Source organism: Saccopteryx leptura, chromosome 3, assembly GCF_036850995.1.
Source record: "Saccopteryx leptura isolate mSacLep1 chromosome 3, mSacLep1_pri_phased_curated, whole genome shotgun sequence".
In the NCBI taxonomy this organism is placed as follows: domain Eukaryota; kingdom Metazoa; phylum Chordata; class Mammalia; order Chiroptera; family Emballonuridae; genus Saccopteryx; species Saccopteryx leptura.
The window spans coordinates 232,829,407-232,851,869 of record NC_089505.1 but is presented as its reverse complement, the minus strand read 5'-3'; the positions used below and the strand labels follow the sequence as shown (position 1 = coordinate 232,851,869).

Sequence of the window (22,463 nt, the reverse complement as noted above, 5' to 3'; positions counted from 1 at the left end):
CGCAGGAACTTTTCCATGCGGTTGGGGGTTTCACTCAGAGCGTGAGACTGCTGGCCGGATATCCTGGTCTGCGCGTGCAGATAGTGAGCGAGAGTTTCCTCCAAGCGCCCCGGAAGTGGGCGCCCGCCTGTGTTATCGGACAGAGTGGCAGAGCCAGAGGTCTTTGAGTGGGCGGAAACCCCGCCTGATTATGCTAGCAGCTCTGACTGACTGAGCCTTACCCAGAGCCCTGCGCTGAGTGAAAATAGAGTGGGGAGTTGCCAGCTCTTTGAGCCTCTTACTATCCAGGCAGAGGCAGCAGCAACCCCATAGCTGGATTATCAGACTACTAATTGAGGAAGGAAAGACTAGGAGAAAGGATCCAGGAACACGGACTCTCTCACTGTTGGAGCCTATAAATGCTAATGAGCCTCGACTGCCGAGACTAAAGCACAATACATGACATCGCCATAGAGACTTACCAACTGCAAACCTCTACCTGAGCGTGCCAAAGTGGCAGAACCCGGGGTACAGAGTCACCAACCAGGAAGAGGGAGAGAAAAGAAAAAGCAAGAAGATAACCTCTCAAAATCAAGAATAATACGCAGACTTTATAACCTATCCCATTTTATTATATTTGTTCGTTTGTTTCTCTTATCTTCATTCTTGATATTTTTTTTTCCTCCTCCAATTTGGCCGATTAACTCTCTGCCGGTCTTACTCTCTCCTCTACTTGAACTACACTACCCATAAGTGTTACATCTCCCATTATCTTTTCTCTCCTATTCCTTTCTCTCTATGAGGGTTGCGCTCCAAAACCCTTAACTCTCTCTCTTTCTCTCTCTCCCCTTTTTTCTTTTTCCTTCTTTTAGTGGTTCCCTCTTTTTTTCTCTCTCTCTCTTTCTTTTCTCCCTCTATATTAGTTTCTTCCTTTCTCCTTTACATCTCCTCTCATTCAAACCTCAATAACAAACAAATTATCTTAACTAGGACTCAAACTTATGTTTGTGGCATTTAGGGGGGGTTTTACTTCACCTTTTTAACTCACCAGCAGTGCTCCCATCCCTGGCTCTCCATTTTATCTAATTCTTGTTCCACTAAATACAATAGTAATTTTTTAATTTGTCCCCCCATTTTTCTGTTTTCCTCTTATTCCTCTCATCATAACTCTTAGTCAACCAACACCTAAAAGCAAATTATTTTATTCTTGACCCAAATTTTTTCCTTATTTGCTTTTTGTGGGTCCATACCCCCTTCTTTTTTCTTTTCTTTTTTTTTTCTCTTTTTTCTTCTTTTTTGTTGCCCCTTTATTACTTTTCCCCAATTCAGGCCCTCCATTACAGGCATTGTTTGTTATAATTCACAGTTCACCACAAGATTTTCTCAAGAAAGAGGGGAGAGGAGAGGAGAGGAAAAAAGGAGGGGGGGAATAATTTCCTTTTTTTTAAAATTTTTATTTTATTTTTTTTCTTTATTTCATTATTAATTTTTTTAAAAAAAAACTCTTTTCAATTTTTTATTTTTTTAACTTTTTATTCTTTATTAAATCTCATTAATACTATCAACAAAACTACCCTCAGATGCCATTAAGGAAGAGAAAATCGAATATCATGGATACAAAAGAAAGAGAGGTAACACAGCTAGATGAGGAAAAATCTATGGAGAAAAAATTTAATATATTGGAAAGCTAGGAGCTAAATGACAGAGAATTCAAGATAGAAATCCTAAGAATCCTCTGAGATATACAAGAAAACACAGAAAGGCAATTTAGGGAGCTCAGAAAACAACTCAATGAACACAAAGAATATATGTCCAAGGAAATTGAAACTATAAAAACAAATCAAACAGAAATGAAAAACTCAATTCACGAGCTGAAAAACGAAGTAAAAGCTTAGCTAATAGAACAGGTCAAATAGAAGAGAGGATTAGTGAAATAGAAGACAAGCAACTTGAGGCACAACAGAGAGAAGAAGAAAGAGACTCAAAAATTAAAAAAAATGAGATAGCCCTACAAGAATTATCTGACTCCATCAAAAAGAATAACATAAGAATAATAGGTATATCAGAGGGAGAAGAGAGAGAAAATGGAATGGAGAACATACTCAAACAAATAATAGATGAGAACTTCCCAAGCCTGTGGAAAGAACTAAAGCCTCAAGTTCAAGAAGCAAACAGAACTCCGAGTTTTCTTAACCTCAACAAACCTACTCCAAGGCATATCATAATGAAATTGACACAAACCAACAGCAAAGAAAAAATTCTCAAGGCAGCCAGGGAAAAGGAGAATACAACATATAAAGGAAGGCCCATTAGATTATCATCAGATTTCTCAGCAGAAACTCTACAAGCTAGAAGAGAGTGGACCCCAATATTTAAAGTCCTGAAAGAGAGGAACTTTCAGCCACGAATACTATACCCATCAAAGCTATCCTTCAAATATGAAGGAGAAATAAAACCATTCACAGATACAGAAAAGATGAGGGAATTTATCATCAGAAAACCCCCACTCCAGGAATTACTAAAGGGGGTTCTCCAATCAGATACAAAGAACAAAAAAAAAACAGAGCCACAAGTAAAAGCTCCAAGAAGAACACAATAAACCAAATTTAAACTGTGACAACAACAAAAAGAAAGGGGGGGAGAAGATGGAGATTAACAGTAGCAAAGGATGATGGAGTGCAAAAGTACTCACAAAATAGTTCACTACAATGAACAGGGTAGGGACCCTTTTCATTACTCAAAGGTAACCACCATTGAAAAAACCACCACAGAAGCACATGAGATAAAAAAGATAGCAACAGAGGAAAGATGTATGGAATACAACCAAATAAAAACAAAAGATAGAAAAACGAAAGAGAAGGATCAAACAAGACACAAAACTAACAGAAAGCAAGATATAAAATGGCAATAGGGAACTCACAAGTGTCAATAATTACACTAAATGTAAACGGATTAAACTCACCAATAAAAAGGCACAGAGTAGCAGAATGGATTAAAAAAGAAAATCCAGCTGTATGCTGCCTACAGGAAACTCATCTAAGTAACAAGGATAAAAACAAATTCAAAGTGAAAGGCTGGAAAACAATACTCCAAGCAAATGACATCCATAAAAAAGCAGGCGTAGCAATACTCATATCTGATAATGCTGACTACAAGACAGCAAAAGTACTCAGAGACAAAAATGGCCATTTCATAATGGCTAAGGGGACACTGAATCAAGAAGACATAACAATTCTTAATATATATGCACCAAACCAAGGAGCACCAAAATATATAAGACAGCTACTCATTGACCTTAAAACAAAAACTGACAAAAATACAATCATACTTGGAGACCTCAATATACCGCTGACGGCTCTAGATCGGTCATCCAAACAGAGAATCAACAAAGACATAGTGGCCTTAAACAAAACACTGGAGCACCTGGATATGATAGACCTCTACAGGACATTTCATCCCAAAGTGACTGAGTATACATTTTTCTCCAGTGTACATGGATCATTCTCAAGAATTGACTATATGTTGGGCCACAAAAACATCAGCAAATTCAGAAAAATCGAAGTTGTACCAAGCATATTTTCTGATCATAAAGCCTTGAAACTAGAATTCAACTGCAAAAAATAGGAAAAAAATCCCACAAAAATGTGGAAACTAAACAACATACTTTTAAAAAATGAATGGATTAAAGAAGAAATAAGTGCAGAGATCAAAAGATATATACAGACTAATGAAAATGACAATACGACATATCAGAATCTATGGGATGCAGCAAAAGCAGTGATAAGAGGGAAGTTCATATCACTTCAGGCTTATATGAACAAACAAGAGAGAGCCCAAGTGAACCACTTAACTTCCCACCTTAAGGAACTAGAAAAAGAAGAACAAAGAAAACCCAAAACCAGCCAAAGAAAGGAGATAATAAAAATCAGAGCAGAAATAAATGAATTAGAGAACAGAAAAACTATAGAAAAAATTAATAGAACAAGGAGCTGGTTCTTTGAAAAGATCAACAAAATTGACAAACCCTTGGCTAGACTTACCAAGGAAAAAAGAGAAAGAACTCATATAAACAAAATCCAAAATGAAAGAGGAGATATCACCACGGACACCGTAGATATACAAAGAATTATTGTAGAATACTATGAAAAACTTTATGCCACTAAATTCAACAACCTAGAAGAAATGGATAAACTCCTAGAACAATACAACCTTCCTAGACTGAGTCAAGAAGAAGCAGAAAGCCTAAAGAGACCTATTAGTAGAGAAGAAATAGAAACAACCATTAAAAACCTCCCCAAAAATAAAAGTCCAGGTCCTGACTGCTATACCAGTGAATTTTATCAAACATTCAGAGAAGACCTGGTTCCTATTCTACTGAAAGTCTTCCAAAAAATTGAAGAAGAAGCAATACTTCCAAACACATTTTATGAGGCCAACACAACCCTCATACCAAAACCAGGCAAGGATGGCACAAAAAAAGAAAACTACAGACCAATATCTCTAATGAATACAGATGCTAAAATACTAAACAAAATACTAGCAAATCGAATACAACAACATATTAAAAAATAATACATCATGATCAAGTCGGATTCATCCCAGAATCTCAAGGATGGTTCAACATACGTAAAACGGTTAACGTAATACACCATATCAACAAAACAAAGAACGAGAACCACATGATCTTATCAATAGATGCAGAAAAGGCTTTTGATAAAATACAACACAATTTTATGTTTAAGACTCTCAACAAAATGGGTATAGAAGGAAAATATCTCAACATGATAAAGGCCATATATGATAAACCATCAGCTAACATCATATTAAATGGCACTAAACTGAAGGCTTTCCCCCTTAAATCAGGAACAAGACAGGGTTGTCCACTCTCTCCACTCTTATTTAATGTGGTACTAGAGGTTCTAGCCATAGCAATCAGACAAGACAAAAAATAAAAGGCATCCATATTGGAAAAGAAGAAATAAAGGTATCACTTTTTGCAGATGATATGATCCTATACATCGAAAACCCCAAAGAATCCACAAAAAGACTACTAGAAATAATAAGCCAATACAGTAAGGTCGCAGGATAGAAAATTAACATACAGAAGTCAATAGCCTTTCTATATGCCAACAATGAAACATTTGAGAATGAACTCAAAAGTATAATCCCCTTCACGATTGCAACAAAAAAAATAAAATACCTAGGAATAAACATAACAAAGAATGTAAAGGACTTATACAATGAAAACTATAAACCATTGTTAAGGGAAATCGAAAAAGATATTATGAGATGGAAGAATATTTCTTGTTCTTGGTTAGGAAGAATAAATATAATCAAGATGGCTATATTATCCAAAGCAATATACAAATTTAATGCAATTCCCATAAAAATTCCAATGACATTTTTTTAAGGAAATGGAGCAAAAAATCATTAGATTTATATGGAAGTATAAAAAACCTCGAATAGCCAAAGCAATCCTAAGGAAAAAGAATGAAGCTGGAGGCATTACAATACCTGACTTTAAACTATATTATAGGGCCACAATAATCAAAACTGCATGGTATTGGCAGAAAAATAGACACTCAGACCAATGGAACAGAATATAAAGCCCAGAAATAAAACCACATATATATAGTCAAATAATTTTTGATAAAGGGGCCAACAACACACAATGGAGAAAGAAAGCCTCTTCAATAAATGGTGCTGGGAAAACTGGAAAGCCACATGCAAAAGAATGAAACTGGACTACAGTTTGTCCCCCTGTACAAAAATGAACTCAAAATGGATCAAAGATCTAAACATAAGACCTGAAACAATTAAGTACATAGAAGAAGACATAGGTACTCAACTCATGGACCTGGGTTTTAAAGAGCATTTTATGAATTTGACTCCAAAGGCAAGAGAAGTGAAGGCAAAAATTAATGAATGGGACTACATCAGACTAAGAAGTTTTTGCTCAGCAAGAGAAACTGATAACAAAATAAACAGACAGCCAACTAAATGGGAAATGATATTTTCAAACAACAGCTCAGATAAGGGTCTAATATCCAAAATATACAAAGAACTCATAAAACTCAACAACAAACAATCAAACAATCCAATAAAAAAATGGGAAGAGGATATGAACAAACACTTCTCCCAGGAAGAAATACAAATGGCCAACAGATATATGAAAAGATGCTTATCTTCTTTAGCTATTAGAGAAATGCAAATCAAAACTGCAATGAGATACCACCTCACACCTGTTCGATTAGCTATTATTAGCAAGACAGGTAATAGCAAATGTTGGAGAGGCTGTGGAGAAAAAGGAACCCTCATCCACTGTTGGTGGGAATGTAAAGTAGTACAACCATTATGGAAGAAAGTATGGTGGTTCCTCAAAAAACTGAAAATAGAACTACCTTATGACCCAGCAATCCCTCTACTGGGTATATACCCCAAAAACTCAGAAACATTGATTCGTAAAGACACATGCAGCCCCATGTTCATTGCAGCATTGTTCAAGGTGGCCAGGACATGGAAACAACCAAAAAGCCCTTCAATAGATGACTGGATAAAGAAGATGTGGCACATATACACTATGGAATACTACTCAGCCATAAGAAATGATGACATTGGAACATTTACAGCAAAATGGTGGGATCTTTATAACATGATACGAAGCGAAATAAGTAAATCAGAAAAAACCAGGAACTGCATTATTCCATACGTAGGTGGGACATAAAAGTGAAACTAAGAGACATTGATAAGAGTGTGGTGGTTACAGGGGGGAAGGGGGAATGAGAGAGGGAAAGGGGGAGGGGGAGGGGTACAAAGAAAACTAGATAGAAGGTGACAGAGGACAATCTGACTGTGGGTGATGGGTATGCAACATAAATGAAAGACAAGATAACCTGGACTTGTTATCTTTGAATATATATATCCTGATTTATTGATGTCACCCCATTAAAAAAATAAAATTATAAGATTTCACAAGAAAAAACAAAAGAAAACAAAAAAAAACATAAACTCACAAAGAGTAGGTCTTACAAATAAAGAACTTAGCAAATATTTTTTATTATTACATATTTTTTATCTACTCACAGTCTTTAACTGAGTTTCTTGCACATATTTGGTTCAATTTTTTATTGTACTTAGCAAATGTGTCCTCCCTCTAATTTTAGGTGAATTAACTGATGAGTTGTTGTTTTTTTAATAGTGCCTTGGGAGCCTTAAACAACGCTCTTTGTAAATAGTCCTTAATGATTGGGCAGGAACTTCTGCACATTGTAGGGAAGCAGGAATGTTAAGGGGAGGGAACAGAACCTGGGTTGAAACTCTTAGATTATTCTCTGATTGGCCTTTTACTTCCTATCAAAGCATCTGGGTAGGTAGGTGCTCTATGGACAGTGGTCATGTCCCAGATTTTAATTTTTTTTTCCAGTTTAACTGTTTCTGCTTTTGATTTGTACTGAAAAATTTTGACCTGAACATTCTCTTGCAGAGTCAATATTTCTATTTGGACATCTTATGTCAAAGATATCTCAATTCAGTGTATCTAAGTTTGTCCAGAAAATATCCTTGTCATGCCTGTTCTGCCCTCATTTTCCCCATCCCACCCAAGGGTACCTACCAGCATTCATCCAAATTCACATGCTAGAAGTGATGGACCATCTCCAAGCCAGCCCTTTATCTTACATATACTCCTTATATCCAAGACATTACGCATTTAGGTCAAATTAACTTCCAAAGACCTTTTGAGTCTGTCTTTCCTCACCTCTGCCTCTATCACGTGTAGTGGAAGCGTGTTACCTCTCTTGCACAATGCTCTACCCTTCTGCTTTGTCTGTCTGCCTCTATTCACAGCTCTTCTGTAGTGTTCTTTATTTTCAGTGGAATGATCATACTGATATATTGTCTCACTCATTTTGTCACATACCTTTTTAGAATCCTTACAACCTTCCCTTTGCTCCCAGGGTGAAGAATAAAGTCCTAAATATAGTCCTTAAGGCGCTGTAAGGTCTTGTCCCTGCCTGACTTAGTGACCTATCTTGTGCCTCTCTCCCTTACTGTCAGCATTTTTAGCTCCTAAATGTGTCTTTCTCTATCTCACTTCTGACTTCTGCAAAAGAACACTCTGTGTCTAATAGAGTCTTCTCATCATTTAGATCCTAGATAAAACATCCCTTTCGCATGGGACCCATTCTGACTTCTCTGGTTATCTCCATTGAAGTCTTAGATATTTACCTTTTAATTAGACATTTGATACCTTTAGATATTCTTGCAATGTTTGGACCAAAGCCAGAAAATAATACTGTGTTAAATTATTGCATGAACACCAGAGGATGTACAAATTAACTATTCACTGTGTTGCCCACACCTTTAGCTGAGCATCTCTAAGTCCTATTCAAAGGTTGTTCTTCCTTTGATTTCATTCCATTAAAACACCATCTTATATACACCCCTGTCCTGCTCTGTGCTTCTGTCCCCAGGGAGGCAAGACAGCAGCGGCTCCTTGGTTTCATTGTTGGAGGAAGTGCTGGTTCTTCCAAATTACTCAGAGGGAATCATCTGCAAGAGAAACCATGCTTCTCTGCCTAATGTTGGACATTTTTTATTTCATAACTTTGTTTCTATGTTTCTTTTTTATCTTACTGAGTATACTCTCTCACAAACAACAACAAAAAAATGACTGAGTGGGGGAGCAGCGGAGATGGGAATGTAAAAAAAAGGAAAGAGTCATGGGAGAAAGAAAAAGATCCCATCCTGTAATACACTTAATACAGACTTCAATCTGTTCATTTGAAATTGTGTGCCTACAGTTGAGGGCGAGAACCTGCTCATTTTTTCTCACCATTGTATTACTGGTACATAGCACAATGCCTGACAATCAGAAGATTATGCTGAGTGGCTTAGTAAATATGGAATGACTTCTCTGTACAAATATTGACTGTGAAACAAATTGAATATCCTAAAGCTTGCTCTTCTTTTAAAACACCTTTCTGAAGAACAGGATATTAAAACTGCAAAAGGAATGCATTTCCTATATCTAAATTAATTTCAGTTTGTGATTTGTATCTGTCAGGAGATACTGAGAACAACCGTATTTATTTTGTCAATTTATATTTTAATGCTTATATATTTATAATCAGTGGAGCATGCATGTTTTACTTCCCCAATTATATATGTTTCTCTGAAATGTTTAACCAATATTGACAAAGTGGGTCACTTTTTAGTGTGATTACCAGATACTTATGTATGACGGGACACTATATGCTGTGATTTGGGGAAATAACAAGTTAGGAAACGAAATTTGCAGCTTCGTCCTTTGACAGCTCGTGTATGGTGACTGACAGTTTCATAGGAAGTCCTGGCAGGGCTTGCTTGCTTTCTGAGACACATGCCACCTGCTTGGCTCAAATATCTAATATACTACTGCAAAATGCAGATATTTACTTGCATACATATCAATGAACAGAGCTCTAGAATCCAGAGTTTTGCTTTTGTTTTTCCATTCATTCCTGCTGTTCTGTGGCACCTTCTATTCTTGCTCAATAACAAGCATGAGTCTGTGCACAGCTGCAAGTTTTCCAGTTTCTCGGATCCACTGGACCTGAGAGCAATGTAATTGGGTGAGAGTTTGCAACTGTCTCTTTTGCTTTAGTATTTTTTGTTTTCTGTATTAGATTTGATAAAAATCTTGCTAGAATAAAACAAAAATTAAAAAGTAAAGATAAAAACATAAAAAACAGTATTAATATAAACCGTCTTATTTAGACAAGGCTGATATCCAGGAGGTTTTCTTAATTCCAATTTGCTGCTCTTTTTTTTCTCTTTTGTATATTTGATAATAACAAGAGTACCAGATTATAAATGTTAACAAAATCAATAAAACTTGTGCTATGAATAACTGTTCTTTTTAAAGTAAGAAGAAGTAAAACTGATGCTGTCATTCTAATCTCAGTGTTTTCACTGGGAGTACCTTTTGTCTTTTAATTAAATAGTAAAAATATCTTTCTTATGTTGAGCAACAGTAAAATTAATGTTTTTTCAAGCCTTTGGGTGAATAAGACTGATAGTTTAGAATTTTATGTTGTCAAATTTTCTTTCAACTATTTTTATTCACATAATAAAAACGGTCAGATATAGGAACTATAATTAAATAAGCCAACATTCATTTTTATGTGTTTATTAAAGCCAAATATATAAATCAGATTGTAGGAATTGGAAGTGGACTTTCAATATCTTAAATGTTTCTGTTATAAAGAGAAGTCAAATAACTAACAGTATATTATTCATTAATAGAAAGTAAATATCACTCGCCATCTCACTACCCAGAAATAACCACCACTATTAAATATCTTTGTGTACATTCTTTCAAACATGCAACTCACACACAGGTACATACAGACTTACAGACAGGATTGCATACTATTTAACTCCGTTTACATTTAAATTCAAATTATTGATATCTTTTAATTTATTTAAATTCTTCTATATAATATTAAAATGGAAAAATTCTTTTAGATGAATGAACCATAACTAATTTTACTAATTTTCTATTCTTTACAGTTTGGAACATTTTTGATGTTTTATTAATTAAAATAATAGAGCAAGGTATTTTGCATCTATGTCAAGTTTTTATTTTTAACAAAACACCTATTCTTCTCCAACATTTAGAAAGCCCTGGGCATTTTTGATGGAAGGAAAAAGTGCTTGTCAGAGGAAGTGAAAATCTCCTAGATAATATGAATGCAAAGGAAAAAGGAAGTGGTACAAAGTGGCTTTGTCCTGTTAAGGACAATGTGTCAGTTACATGTCAAGGGGAATCAAAATAAATTCAGTTATTTGGGTTTAAATGTTTCACCTGGTATACACCTTAAATTTTGGGTTGAACTTTGGGGAGGGAAAGTTAGCATAAAATAAAGTAGTTTTTTTCACTAATGAGACCTTGAGCAAAGTAACACTTGGATTTTCAGAAGGGTAGAGTGCAGCTAAGTGGGGATGGGGAGAGGCATGTTCTGAGTTTCGTTCAGAGCACATCACTGCTGTGGGGTGAGGGGACTGCAGAGTCCACAGGGCATCTGGCTGCTCATCTATCTCAGCACGTCCGCGGTGCCTGGGAAATGGCAGCAATGCCCAGAGACAGGCACTTCACTGATATCTTAAATCCGGTCAAGCTTCTCTCTAACTATATGCTCAGGGAGTGGAACACTTAGAAACAAACAACCCAAGAGGCAGGATCAAGAATGAAAGGATGTACCCTGCTCTATGTGCTAATAGAGATACTTTTAGAAAAACTTTAACAAATGTTTAAAATATGTTTTTGTTATTTGGAAACTAATTCAAATGACTATCTGGTTGTGACTATTCAGATTCAGAGACAGATCATTATTTGTTCCCTTAAAGTTTCCTATCTGTCTTTTCCACTCCATCTCCCATACTTGATCACAGTCATGAATTTTCATAATCTGTTTTACAGGTTTTAAGACATGGTAAGCATTCCTAAACAATATATAATTTGGCTTAGCTCTATTATTGCTTAAAAAAAATAAAAAAAACAACAACAGAAAACTTGCCTGACCTGTAATGGTGCAGAGGATAGTGTTGACCTGGAATGGTGAGGTCAACGGTTTGAAACCCCAGGCTTGCCTGGTCAAGGCAGGAAGGAGAAGTGACTACACGCTGATGCTTCCTGCACCTCCCCACCCTCTCTCCTTTTTTTTCCTCCTCTTTCTAAACTTAATAGATGAAATCTTTAAAAAAAATTTTTAAATAAAAAATTCTCTCACTATTGCATGATTGTAAGATGTGCTTCCTTTTTTTCAACATTGTTTAAAATGTAGGTGTAAACATCTTTTTAAGATTAAGCAGATTTCCCTGACTAGTTGGCTCAGTGGTAGAGCGTCAGCCTTGCATGTGGATGTCCTGGTTTCAATTCCTGGTCAGGGCACACAAAAGAAGTGACCATTTGCTTCTCCAGCCTCCCCCCCTTCTCTCTTTCTGTCTCTATTCTCCTCCCACAGCCATGGCTAGGTTGGAGCAAGTTGGGCTTGAGCACTGAAGATGGCTCCATGGCCTTACCTCAGGTACTAAAATAACTTGGTTGCCGAGCAACAGCCCCAGATGGGCAGAGCATTGCCCCATAGGAGCCTTGTCAGGTGATCCCTGTCAGGATGCATGTGAGAGTCTGTTTCTTTGCCTCCCCAATTCTCACTTAAGAAAAAAAAAGATTAAGTCAGGTTGATACATGTAGGAGCAGTCTATTTTCTCCCCATTGACTAAATACTCAAACTATTTATTTATTCAATATTGGTGATCATTTTAATTATTTCCAGGGTTTTTTTCTTCTTATGGGCACTGCTGTTATGGATATTCTTGTACATTTCACCTAATACACGTGCAAGAATTTTTGTGTCTAGGTAGAATTATTGGCTTTTCAATATCAGTGGGTAATATCAAAATGTTTCCTAGAATGGTTATTGTAGCTTGTACGTTTATCAGTAATGTGTGTTTTCTCATTTCTCCACATTTTTGCCAGTACTTGGATAATAGCTTTTGTAATTTTTGCCAGCCTATTGGGTTTAAAGTGAAGTTAATTGTGGTGCATTTGCTATGAGTGACTATTCTTTCTATTTTTTAAAATTTATTTCCTTAATGATTTTATAGAGAGAAAGAGGAAAAGAGAAAGAATGAAATATGATTCATTGTTCCACTTATTCATGCATTCATTGGTTGATTCTTATATGTGCCTTGACCAGGGCTCAAACTCACAATCTTAGCATATCAGGATGACTCTCTAATCAACTGAGCTATTCATCCAGGGTATTCTTTTTTTTTTAATGAAGTTGAAAATTCTCACATATTTATGAATGATCTGTATTTCTCTTTCTGTGGAATTGCTTTCATTAAGTCGAATTGATATCATTATGTTATTTACTTGCTGAACATGGGCATCAATCTATTATATGCATTTACTTAGGTTTTCTTTAATGTCTTAAGTTGGATATTTGTACATGAAAGACTAGAGTATTTTTGTTTGATTTATATCTATTATGTGATGCCTTGAGATACGAGCAGACCAACATACAATTTTTTAATATACGAGCTGCGACTCAGCTGTATTTTTATTTGAGATCAAAGCAAAATTTCGAGATAGGAGTCATGATTCGGGAAGCTGCCGCTAGTTGGTGCGTTGGCGCATGGGTCTGCCTCATTGGTAAGAATACAGTACTAAATAACACTTTTCTTTTTTATTTTGTATATTTTGTTATGTATTGGTAAAGTACACATGTGTGTTTCTTAATTAAAAACATCTTTTTTTATAATTTAAGATGGTTTGGGGATGTTTCACAGGACTGGAACCGATTAAATCTGTTTCAGTTATTTTAAATGGGAGAAATTTGTTTGATATACGAGTTGACTGACTTACGAGCTTGGTTACAGAATGAATTAAACTCGTATCTCAAGGTACCACTTGTATATAACATTAATCACACACACCATGCATATATGTAACACAACTGACTGCTGCTGGTATGAACAAATGCAATAAATTTTTGATCTGTTAACCACAAATGCAACAATTTCACACATTTCACTACTTTTCTGGCCTCATACAGTGAATAGAAGTGCTTCTCCTCTATTTCTATTACTGGAAAAATGTGGAATTTATGTATTCTTTAAATGTTTAGCATTGGCAATATCTATAGTTATATGTCCTTTCTTATTCTTACTACTGTTATTTTTACTTAATTAATTTCAACATGGATTTTTATCAAGCTTATTACATCTTTTTTTTTTTTTTTTTTTAATGTTTATTGATTTTAACAAGAGAGGAGGGGAAGAAGAAAGAAAGAGACAGGAACATTGATCTGTTCCCATATATGCCCTGACTGGGGACTGAATCGGCAACCTCTGTGATTTGGGCTGATGCTCTTACCAACTGAGCTATCCAGCCAAGGCAAATTTATTATGTCTTAAAAAGGATCTACTCTTGAATTTATTTGGATTCTTTTTATTGTTTATTTTTATTTCATTAATTTTTGACTTTGAACTTTCTACTTTCTTTGTATTTATTTGAAGTAGTTTTTATAACTTCATATACTAAATGCTCAGTTCATAGATTTTGAAATATTTTTCTTCTATAATTTTAGAGCTTAAGGCCATATATTTCCATATATTTTTCTAAAGTACTGCTTTAATTGCATACTACTATGTTTATTGTATAATATGGTAATGATGTTTTACTGACTATTTCCATGTTGCTAACCCCTCACATATTCTCCTCTTTACTGGGTTGCATCTGAATATTTTTTCAGACCAATTTTCTGGTTCACTAATTACCTCTCTTTTGTTTAAAGTGATTTATTTCTAGAAAACCTATTTTGTTCTTCTTCAAATATACTTGTTTACTTTTGTTTTTTTATCTGCTTATAATTTTTAAAATATTAACATAATTATTTAATATCTATAACTGAAAATGCTGATATCTGAAGTTATGTTTTCATTTGCATTGGTATTGTTTCTATTAGTTTTTCCTCATTGTACTTTATTTCTTTGTGTGTTCTTGTGATTTTTTAAATTGTGTACTGCTTTTTTTCCTTGGAATTTTATCTGTTAGAAGTCCTTAATGCCTAGGTTCAAATTTACATTTACTTAATAGGATTAACATTTAATCTCATAGTCACCTGGCTCACTACCTGTCTTGATTACTTTAAACTAAATTGTCCACATGAGGTTTTACAGACTATATAATAAGATAAATTTGGACCAAACAACTACATAATACTGGCTTGCATTTATGAACTTTAAGGAGAGAAATTTTTTTATTTCATCAGTGCTGAATTTGAAAAAAGCAATTATACTTACTATACTTTGCTTTTTTTATTGTTTATTTCTTATTATTCCTTACATAACAGATGTAGGTACTTTTTAATTTTTTTTCAAGGATATCCTATTATATTTCCCTATGTGGCAAAGTCATAGACTTTCTTTCTTTTTCTCACAGTGCCTCATGCAACAATCTAAGCAAAACTCACCATTTCAAAGATATATTAAAAAATCTTCATGAAGAAATTTGTCTTTAAGGTTAGTTTATTTTCTAAGGTCACCTATTTTCAATTTTGGTTTTAGGTCTGTTGGTTCCTTAGTTTTGTGGCAAGTCAGCAATGCACTTAAAATGTAATTTTAGCCCTGGCTGGTTGGCTCAGTGGTAGAGCGTTGGCCTCGCGTGCAGGAGTCCCAGGTTTGATTCCCGGCCAGGGCACACAGGAGAAGCACCCATCTGCTTCTCTACCCCTCCCCCTCTCCTTCCTCTATTAGTCTCTCTCTTCCCCCCTCCCGCAGCCAAGGCTCCATTGGAGTAAAGTTGGCCTGGGCGCTGAGGATGGCTCTGTGGCCTCTGCCTCAGGCGCTAGAGTGGCTCTGGTCGCAACAGAGCGATGCCCCGGATGGGCAGAGCATCGCCCCCTGGTGGGCGTGCCGGGTGGATCCCGGTTGGGCACATGTGGGAGTCTGTCTGACTGCCTCCCTGTTTCCAGCCTCAGAAAAATGAAAAAAAAAAAATAAATAAATAAAATGTAATTTTACAATAATTAACTTTATATCACTATATTAGTTATCTATGGTTATATAACAATATTATCACAAATTTAGTGTATTGAAACAACAGACTTTATTAATGCACAGTTTCTGTGGGTCATGGGAACTTAGCTCAGGTGGGTTTTTTGGAAGGCTGTACTCAATATTGACAACCGGGGTCAGTTCTCATCTGAAGGCTCAACTAGGGGCAGGATCTACTTTTAAGTTCCTGTGCTCCTTAGCACAGTTCAGGTTCTTGAGTAATAGCCAACTGAGAGCTTCAGTGTTTTTCTGGTTGTCTATTGGAGGCAGCCCTCAAATTCTAGCTGGTTGTTGCCTGGAGACTGCCCTCAGTTTATTGCCTCATAGATCGCCCCAACATGGCCACTTAATTTCATCAAACACAGCAAGGGAATGAGTGCTAGCAAAATTTACTTTACAATTTCATGTAACATAATCACAGAAGTAATTTTTGCCATATTCTATTGGTGAGAAGCAAATCACAGATTCTGTCCACACTGAAGGTGAGGGAATGACACCAGGGTATTCATAACAGGAAGCAGGGATTACGGGTGTTGTTACCTTCATGCCTTATTTAAAGGAAGTTATTTAAATCAGGAAAGTTGCTCAGAGTATGCGACACAGTGCACTTCTAGAAAGGAAGTTGGCCTGAGACATACTTAAAGAATCTTTAGAATAACTGAGGGTGAAAGGTAAGATTTGAAGAAAGCTAAAAAAGTGAAGAAAGCAACCACAGGCAATTCCTATTAATACCACATTTATTTAAAACCTCCAGTTTGATTTAACCTTAAGCAAGTGTCAAGTGAAAATGCAGTTATACATGCATTTTTCATAATGCGCTGCTCTTTTTAAGAAACTCTGTACCAACTTCTCTCTTTCCTTTCTTAAACCTGATATGTTGTTATAATTATGTAAGTCATGGTTTTTAATAGATTCTTAAATGGTTGGTTTTCTTATATGTGCAGAGAAAACATTGCAAAGCCTCAGCTGCTCTTTTCTCCTCTGTCACTTTCATTTATGAGCAAAGTTTTTTGTAATGCATCAGACCCTTGCCAGCAGCAGAAATGTATTTACACTGATAATTCAGGCAAAAACAGATGCATGACCAAACTCAATAATCTTTACCTGAACTGTGGATGATTTTAGCCAGGCAACTTATCCTGGTCAAAATAATGAAAATCACAATTTATCTTTGTGTGTATTTACACAGCTTGAAAACAAAACCACCAAACTCTGTAATTCTTATGTCAATGGTTATACCCCTAGAGGCCAGCTTTCAAACTAGATTTTCCCAGTAGGACATCCTTGGCAAAATGATAATGACAGTAACATTTTCTTTGTGCCCTTCTATTTCTCTCTTCAATATCCCGGTGCCCCATTTTTTCTTTACTTTTGAGTCACCATGCATTCTATCTCAGATGCCTGAAGTCACTGGACCTTCTGTCTTCAGTTACCTTTAGAACTTTAATTCCTTCTAAGGTGTTAGGGGACAATAAGTTAAAGTGTTATTATTTCCAGGGGTATTTGCATTTAAACAATAAAAACACAAGATCTGTAATAAAGGATTTTAAGCAATATGACTGCCTGAGAGGGTAAGAGTTTTTCTTTTTTGAGCCACTTACTGTAAATTATACCAACTTATTTTCTTCTGAAACTTGTACTTATAATAATAGCTAAGGATTTGAGAGTACTTAGTAGGTACTAGTTATTGAGCCAAACTCTAAATAGCTTATTTCAATAAATACCTTCAATAGAAAGATGATGTGGCTACTTTTATTCTCATTTTACAGGTTAATAAATATACTGCTCAAAAAAATTAGGGGACATTTTATCATTTCATATGAGCAGTATATAAGCTTAGAGAAGTTAAGTAACTTGGCCAAAGTCAACATAGCTACTCAGTGAAAGACCCAGATGGATATGACTCCAAACATCACAAATAGCAGCGTCTTAAAACATGTACTTTGATGGTAAGTAATGTTTTATTGTTGGTGATCATAGAGGAAAAAGTGTCCTGGTATCAGTACTCTAAAATTTTAATCCATATTTTCCCCTAATTAACCATTTGTATTATAAACAAGTTGTTTACCCATTCACAGTCCTAGTTTCTTCCTATACTAAAGGACAGAAAGAAGTAAATGCACCAAGAGTCTCTTTTACATATAAGCTAGCATATAAATTACATTTGGTATGGCAGACATCTGCTGTAAAATATTGGGCTGCACTTCTAAATTCATGCACAGAAATGAGGTTGTAATCACAACCTTACTGAATTGAGAGCAAGATCAAAATCTTTCCTTCAGGAGAGAACTTTTTTCTGCTTCTGTGCAAAATGCCAATTGCTATTATTTTGCCCATATACCGGTAGTTTGAATTGTGTGATTTATTAACTGTTAAGTCAAATCCAATTACCATTTGCATAATATAAGACTAGTATGCTAATTGACACTCTCTGTACTAATTGCCAGCCAATTAACCTGCTTTGATTTCTTGGTATCAGAGCAGCATCTAAATATTATTTTCCTACCTTCGTTGATTGTAGGGCTATTATTACCTTTTATGGCTTATAAAATTTTTAACTTAATTGCATCGCAGCTACAGCTGTGGTTCAATCTTAGTATCTCAAGAAGGGTCCATTAGGTAATTATTTGATAACTAATTAAATTTTAGTCATCTCACTAAATCAACTTAAAATGCTCCTCTTATAAAATAGATTTGAAGGGTCACAAGGGACTCTCAAAAGATCAGCCTCAGAGTCGACTTTACTGTTCTCATTGTCAATTTATGGTTTTTTAAGAACATTCATCCATCATGGTTGAATTCCTGTTTTAGGGTTAGAAACCTCTTACGCCCCATTTTAGAGGCAGAACTTTGACAAAGAGTATTATTTTGAACTGAAATTGATGACCGTTTCAAAATTTATTAACAACTCAGACTTCTTTTATAATCTGTTCTGGACTGCTTGTTCCTGCCTTCCCACCTTTATCTCCTTGTGATGCTCTCCCATGGAGGCCTGAGGCAGAAGTACCGAAACATTACCCCCCTGTCTTCCCCTCCACACACACATCACAGGACTGGATTTGGTTGGCTGGATTTATAGAGATCTTAAAGTTTTTCTGAATGATATCAGCTCAGAGTTTTGGACACCTGGGCATTATCAGTTATGTCAGGGAATGCTGATAAATGTTATCAAAAGAAGAAATAAGCCTTAATCCTTTGTATTATAAAAAAATCATTTTTAAAGATGAGACTATTATGAAATCAAACAAATTGTAACATGTTTAAATTCTAAAAGGTGAGGGTCACAGATGTATACATGGCACATCCAGCTGAAGATGTTGGAAATATAACTCAAAGCTCAAATATTCTTTATACTCTGAAACCTTTATCAAAGTGCCTATCATTTTTTAACTGTTACAAGGTAATAATACATTTTCTTATATATATATTGTATCATTTTATTTCTAGGAATAAATCAGTGGGCCTTCATTGATTCATTATCTGATTGACTCAATACATGTTTATTTAATACCATTATAGTTCAGACACTGGCTAAGCTTTTAGTGTTGAAAAAGACATACTCCTTGAATCCAGGGGTTTTGGGAAATAATAAGAAACAGGTTCTCAACAGATAACTACCAGGATTGTGCAAATAGGAGCAGACTGTGCTAATAAGTCAGATAATGGGAGACCCACTTAGGTCTCATGAAAGCAAAGGGAAGGCAGCCCTGAAAAAATTATATCTAAGCTGAGTCTGGAAGTATGAGGACTAATAAATTGGTGGAACCATTGTTGGTGCTGGCAGGTACTCTAAAGCTGGCATGGGTGTTAAAGGCAAAGGGAACATTAATCTCTGGCCCAAGAAACTGTGGCACAATGGAGAAAGAGTATAAGTGGGTGTGGGGGGTAGCCAAGGCCCCGTGACACAAGGCCATGGAAGCCATGCCTGGGTTTACCCACAGTGTTGGAAAGTCATTGAAAGATTTTAATTCCATGTACGATATGGTTATAATTGTATTTTAAATGAATAGTGAAAGAGTAGAGGGCAGCACCAACTTCTCACTCTTATCCCCTGGTTATATTATCCCAAAAAGCTTGATTTAGCTAGGTATATCCAAAACTTTAAAGGGGGGGTAAAGGCCATGTCGTTTCTGTAGTATAAACCTACAACAGGGGGAAATGGAGAAGATATTTCAATTGTAGTTGAAAGTATTGAATTATAATATAAATGTTTGCCTTCAAAAAGTTGAGAAGTCTATAAAATTGTAGGTTGCTATAACTCTTAAAGTAATGCCACAAACTCTGAGCAAGTTTAATGGGAAAAAAAAACAAAATATGAGAGAAATCTATTCTAACACCAATAATAGTATTTCATATTTATGTAGTGACTCATTATTTTCAAAGCAACTTTACCTGAATTATTGAATTTAATATCATAGCAACCTTTCCAGATAAGCAAGCTAAATATTGCTATTCCTATTTTATAGGTAACTGTATCCACCTTTTGCTTTGGGAAACCACTTAACTTATTCTAAGCTATATGGTTTCTGTGGGAATGGCCAACTTTCCAGGCTCAAGAGTGGGGCCTGATTAATAGAAGCTAATCCATATCTCTAACTACTTTCCCACAGGGATTGAGTCAGGGACAGGCGTGTAAGCTACTGAAAGTCAATAAAATGCAAAAGTATATTTCCTGAGGTTTTTGTATTGTTTTGTGTTTCAGATTGAGAGAAAGAGGAAGGGAGAGAGGGATGATGGAAGGAGGGAAAAAGAAAGGAAGCTAATGTCTTTTTTATTTGGATGCTACCGCAGGAGACCCTTTCTGTTTCTCAGGTATGAGAATAAAATGCAAAGTCTCAAATTATTTCAGCCTTTCTTAGCAGTTTATAAAGAGTTGCTGGAGCTTCTAGGAAATCAACATCTAGATATTGAAGTGCAGTTGAAATTGTGGAAGGCAGGATGGTAGGAAACTTAATCTCTGGTGATGGAAATTATTTGAAATGTTTATTGGATTTTGCTTGGATCTGAGGACTTTACTGTTTTGGAAGCCAATACTTTTTTCTTATTGTTTAAACCAGTTGGAATTGAATTTTCTGTCGCCTTCATCTGAAAGAGGTATTAGAAATAGACAGTAACCAGGCCTACCTGAAGCAAAAGGGTGAATTCATTAGAATCAGTGCAAAGAACAGAAATGCCAACATTAGTAATCAAGACAGAAGTTTATGCTTCCTCTCAAGTTTTACAATTTTAGAAATAATCAGCCCAGATCTGGCATAGTGCTCTGCTCAGGGATCCAAGTTCCTTCTACCATGAAAAACTTTCGCATTTCTAAGACTACCGTGTGGTTCAACATGCTCCTTGGAGCTCCAGCCATTTCCTTCCAAACAGGAGGAAAAAGAGAAGAAAAATGATGGCGTGGCTTTTCCTAGTGTGGACACTTTTTGAAATTTGCACATATCACTACTGCTCACACACCCCATTGACCAGAACTTATACAGCCCAACTTAGCTGCCTAACGGACCTGAGAAATACAGTCATCCCTAGCCATATTGTGGTTCACTTTTCGCGGTCTCATAGTATGGTGGATTTTTCGCTATATCGCGGGATTTTGCAGTGTATAGGTATTTTTATATATTTATAATTTTAATTATTTTGGGGGTAAAATAAGCAAAGAAAGTGTGGGAAAGGTTAGTAACAATATGGTAAAGGTTTATAAGAGTGTGAGGAAGGTTTATAAAGCCTTAAAATATATATAAATACTAAAATAAATATAAGGTTGTTACTTCATGGATTTTCACCCATCGCGGAAGTTCTGGAACCTAACCCCCACGATAGATGAAGGACCACTTATGTTTTATTCTGTATGATGATTGATAAACACAAAATTGGGTACTCTTGCTATGTAAGAAGGGGAGCATGCACAGTCAGGAGTAATCAGCAGGCTTTTATACAGAACAGTATGAGGCGTTCACAGAAGTGAGAGGAAAACTAGAAACCAGGTGTGAAAAAGGCAAGTCTGGAAAGCTAAAAGACAGAACCACAAGAAGGCTCTCCTAGGAAGCGTCTGATGTCTTCAAGCAACGCTCCCATTTATGTCTCCCTTGATCAGGAGCCAAAGTTCTGGGCAAGAGTGGCACATAGTCTGGGCTTGGGTCACGTACTGGCCCCACGGTTGTGCAGAGGTGCTGAGAGGAGAAATCTACCTGTGGACATCTATGGGAGGAGGAAGCACTTGGGTTTACCTTCCATTGGGACTGCTTACCTAGTAAGGCAAAGATAATTTTCCAAAAGAAATAGAGCACTACTGCATAAAGCAGGAACATTTCAAGGACAACTAATAGTAACAACAATAGTGATAATTGTAATACAGATTTTCAGGACAGTGTCAGGAGGGTGACCTGAAGTGACCTATTTAAAGAAACATAGGTAACCCGAGGCACAGCCTGGAATAGGACTCAGATTCTCTAATGTTTATTCCAGTACTTTTCACTGGGAAAGATTTCCTATTACAATTCTATCTGAATTCTGCATGATTTATAGAGGGAGCTAATACTGCCTTTCCTGCTGCTGCTATTTTAATAGACATAATCTCATTTAAGTTTGCATTTTTGCTCTTACAAGAGTTCTAGAATCTAGTTAGAATATATACTGACATTTTTTTTTCAGATGAGGAGACCAAGGTTTGGAAAGATTATGTGATTTACAGAATTTGAACCCAGACCTTTTGATTCTTATCTCAATATTGATCTACTAAGACAATGGTTCTCAAACTCAGGTAATTTTGTGACCTCATCCTACCCCTGCCAGGAATATTCTGCAACATCTGGAGACAATTTGGTTGTCACAACTGGTTGGTAGGTGCTACTAGTTTCCAGTGGGGAGAGACAACAGTTGCTAAATAT

General features: G+C 35.9%; 1 non-coding gene across 1 annotated transcript; it reads left to right on the top strand.

Annotated features, from left to right (window-relative positions):
• The first annotated feature begins 15,150 nt into the window (after positions 1–15,150).
• TRNAA-CGC (transfer RNA alanine (anticodon CGC)) lies at positions 15,151–15,226 on the top strand. Its single transcript has one exon. It is a non-coding gene; the product is annotated as a tRNA-Ala (tRNA).
• The last annotated feature ends 7,237 nt before the right edge of the window (positions 15,227–22,463 follow it).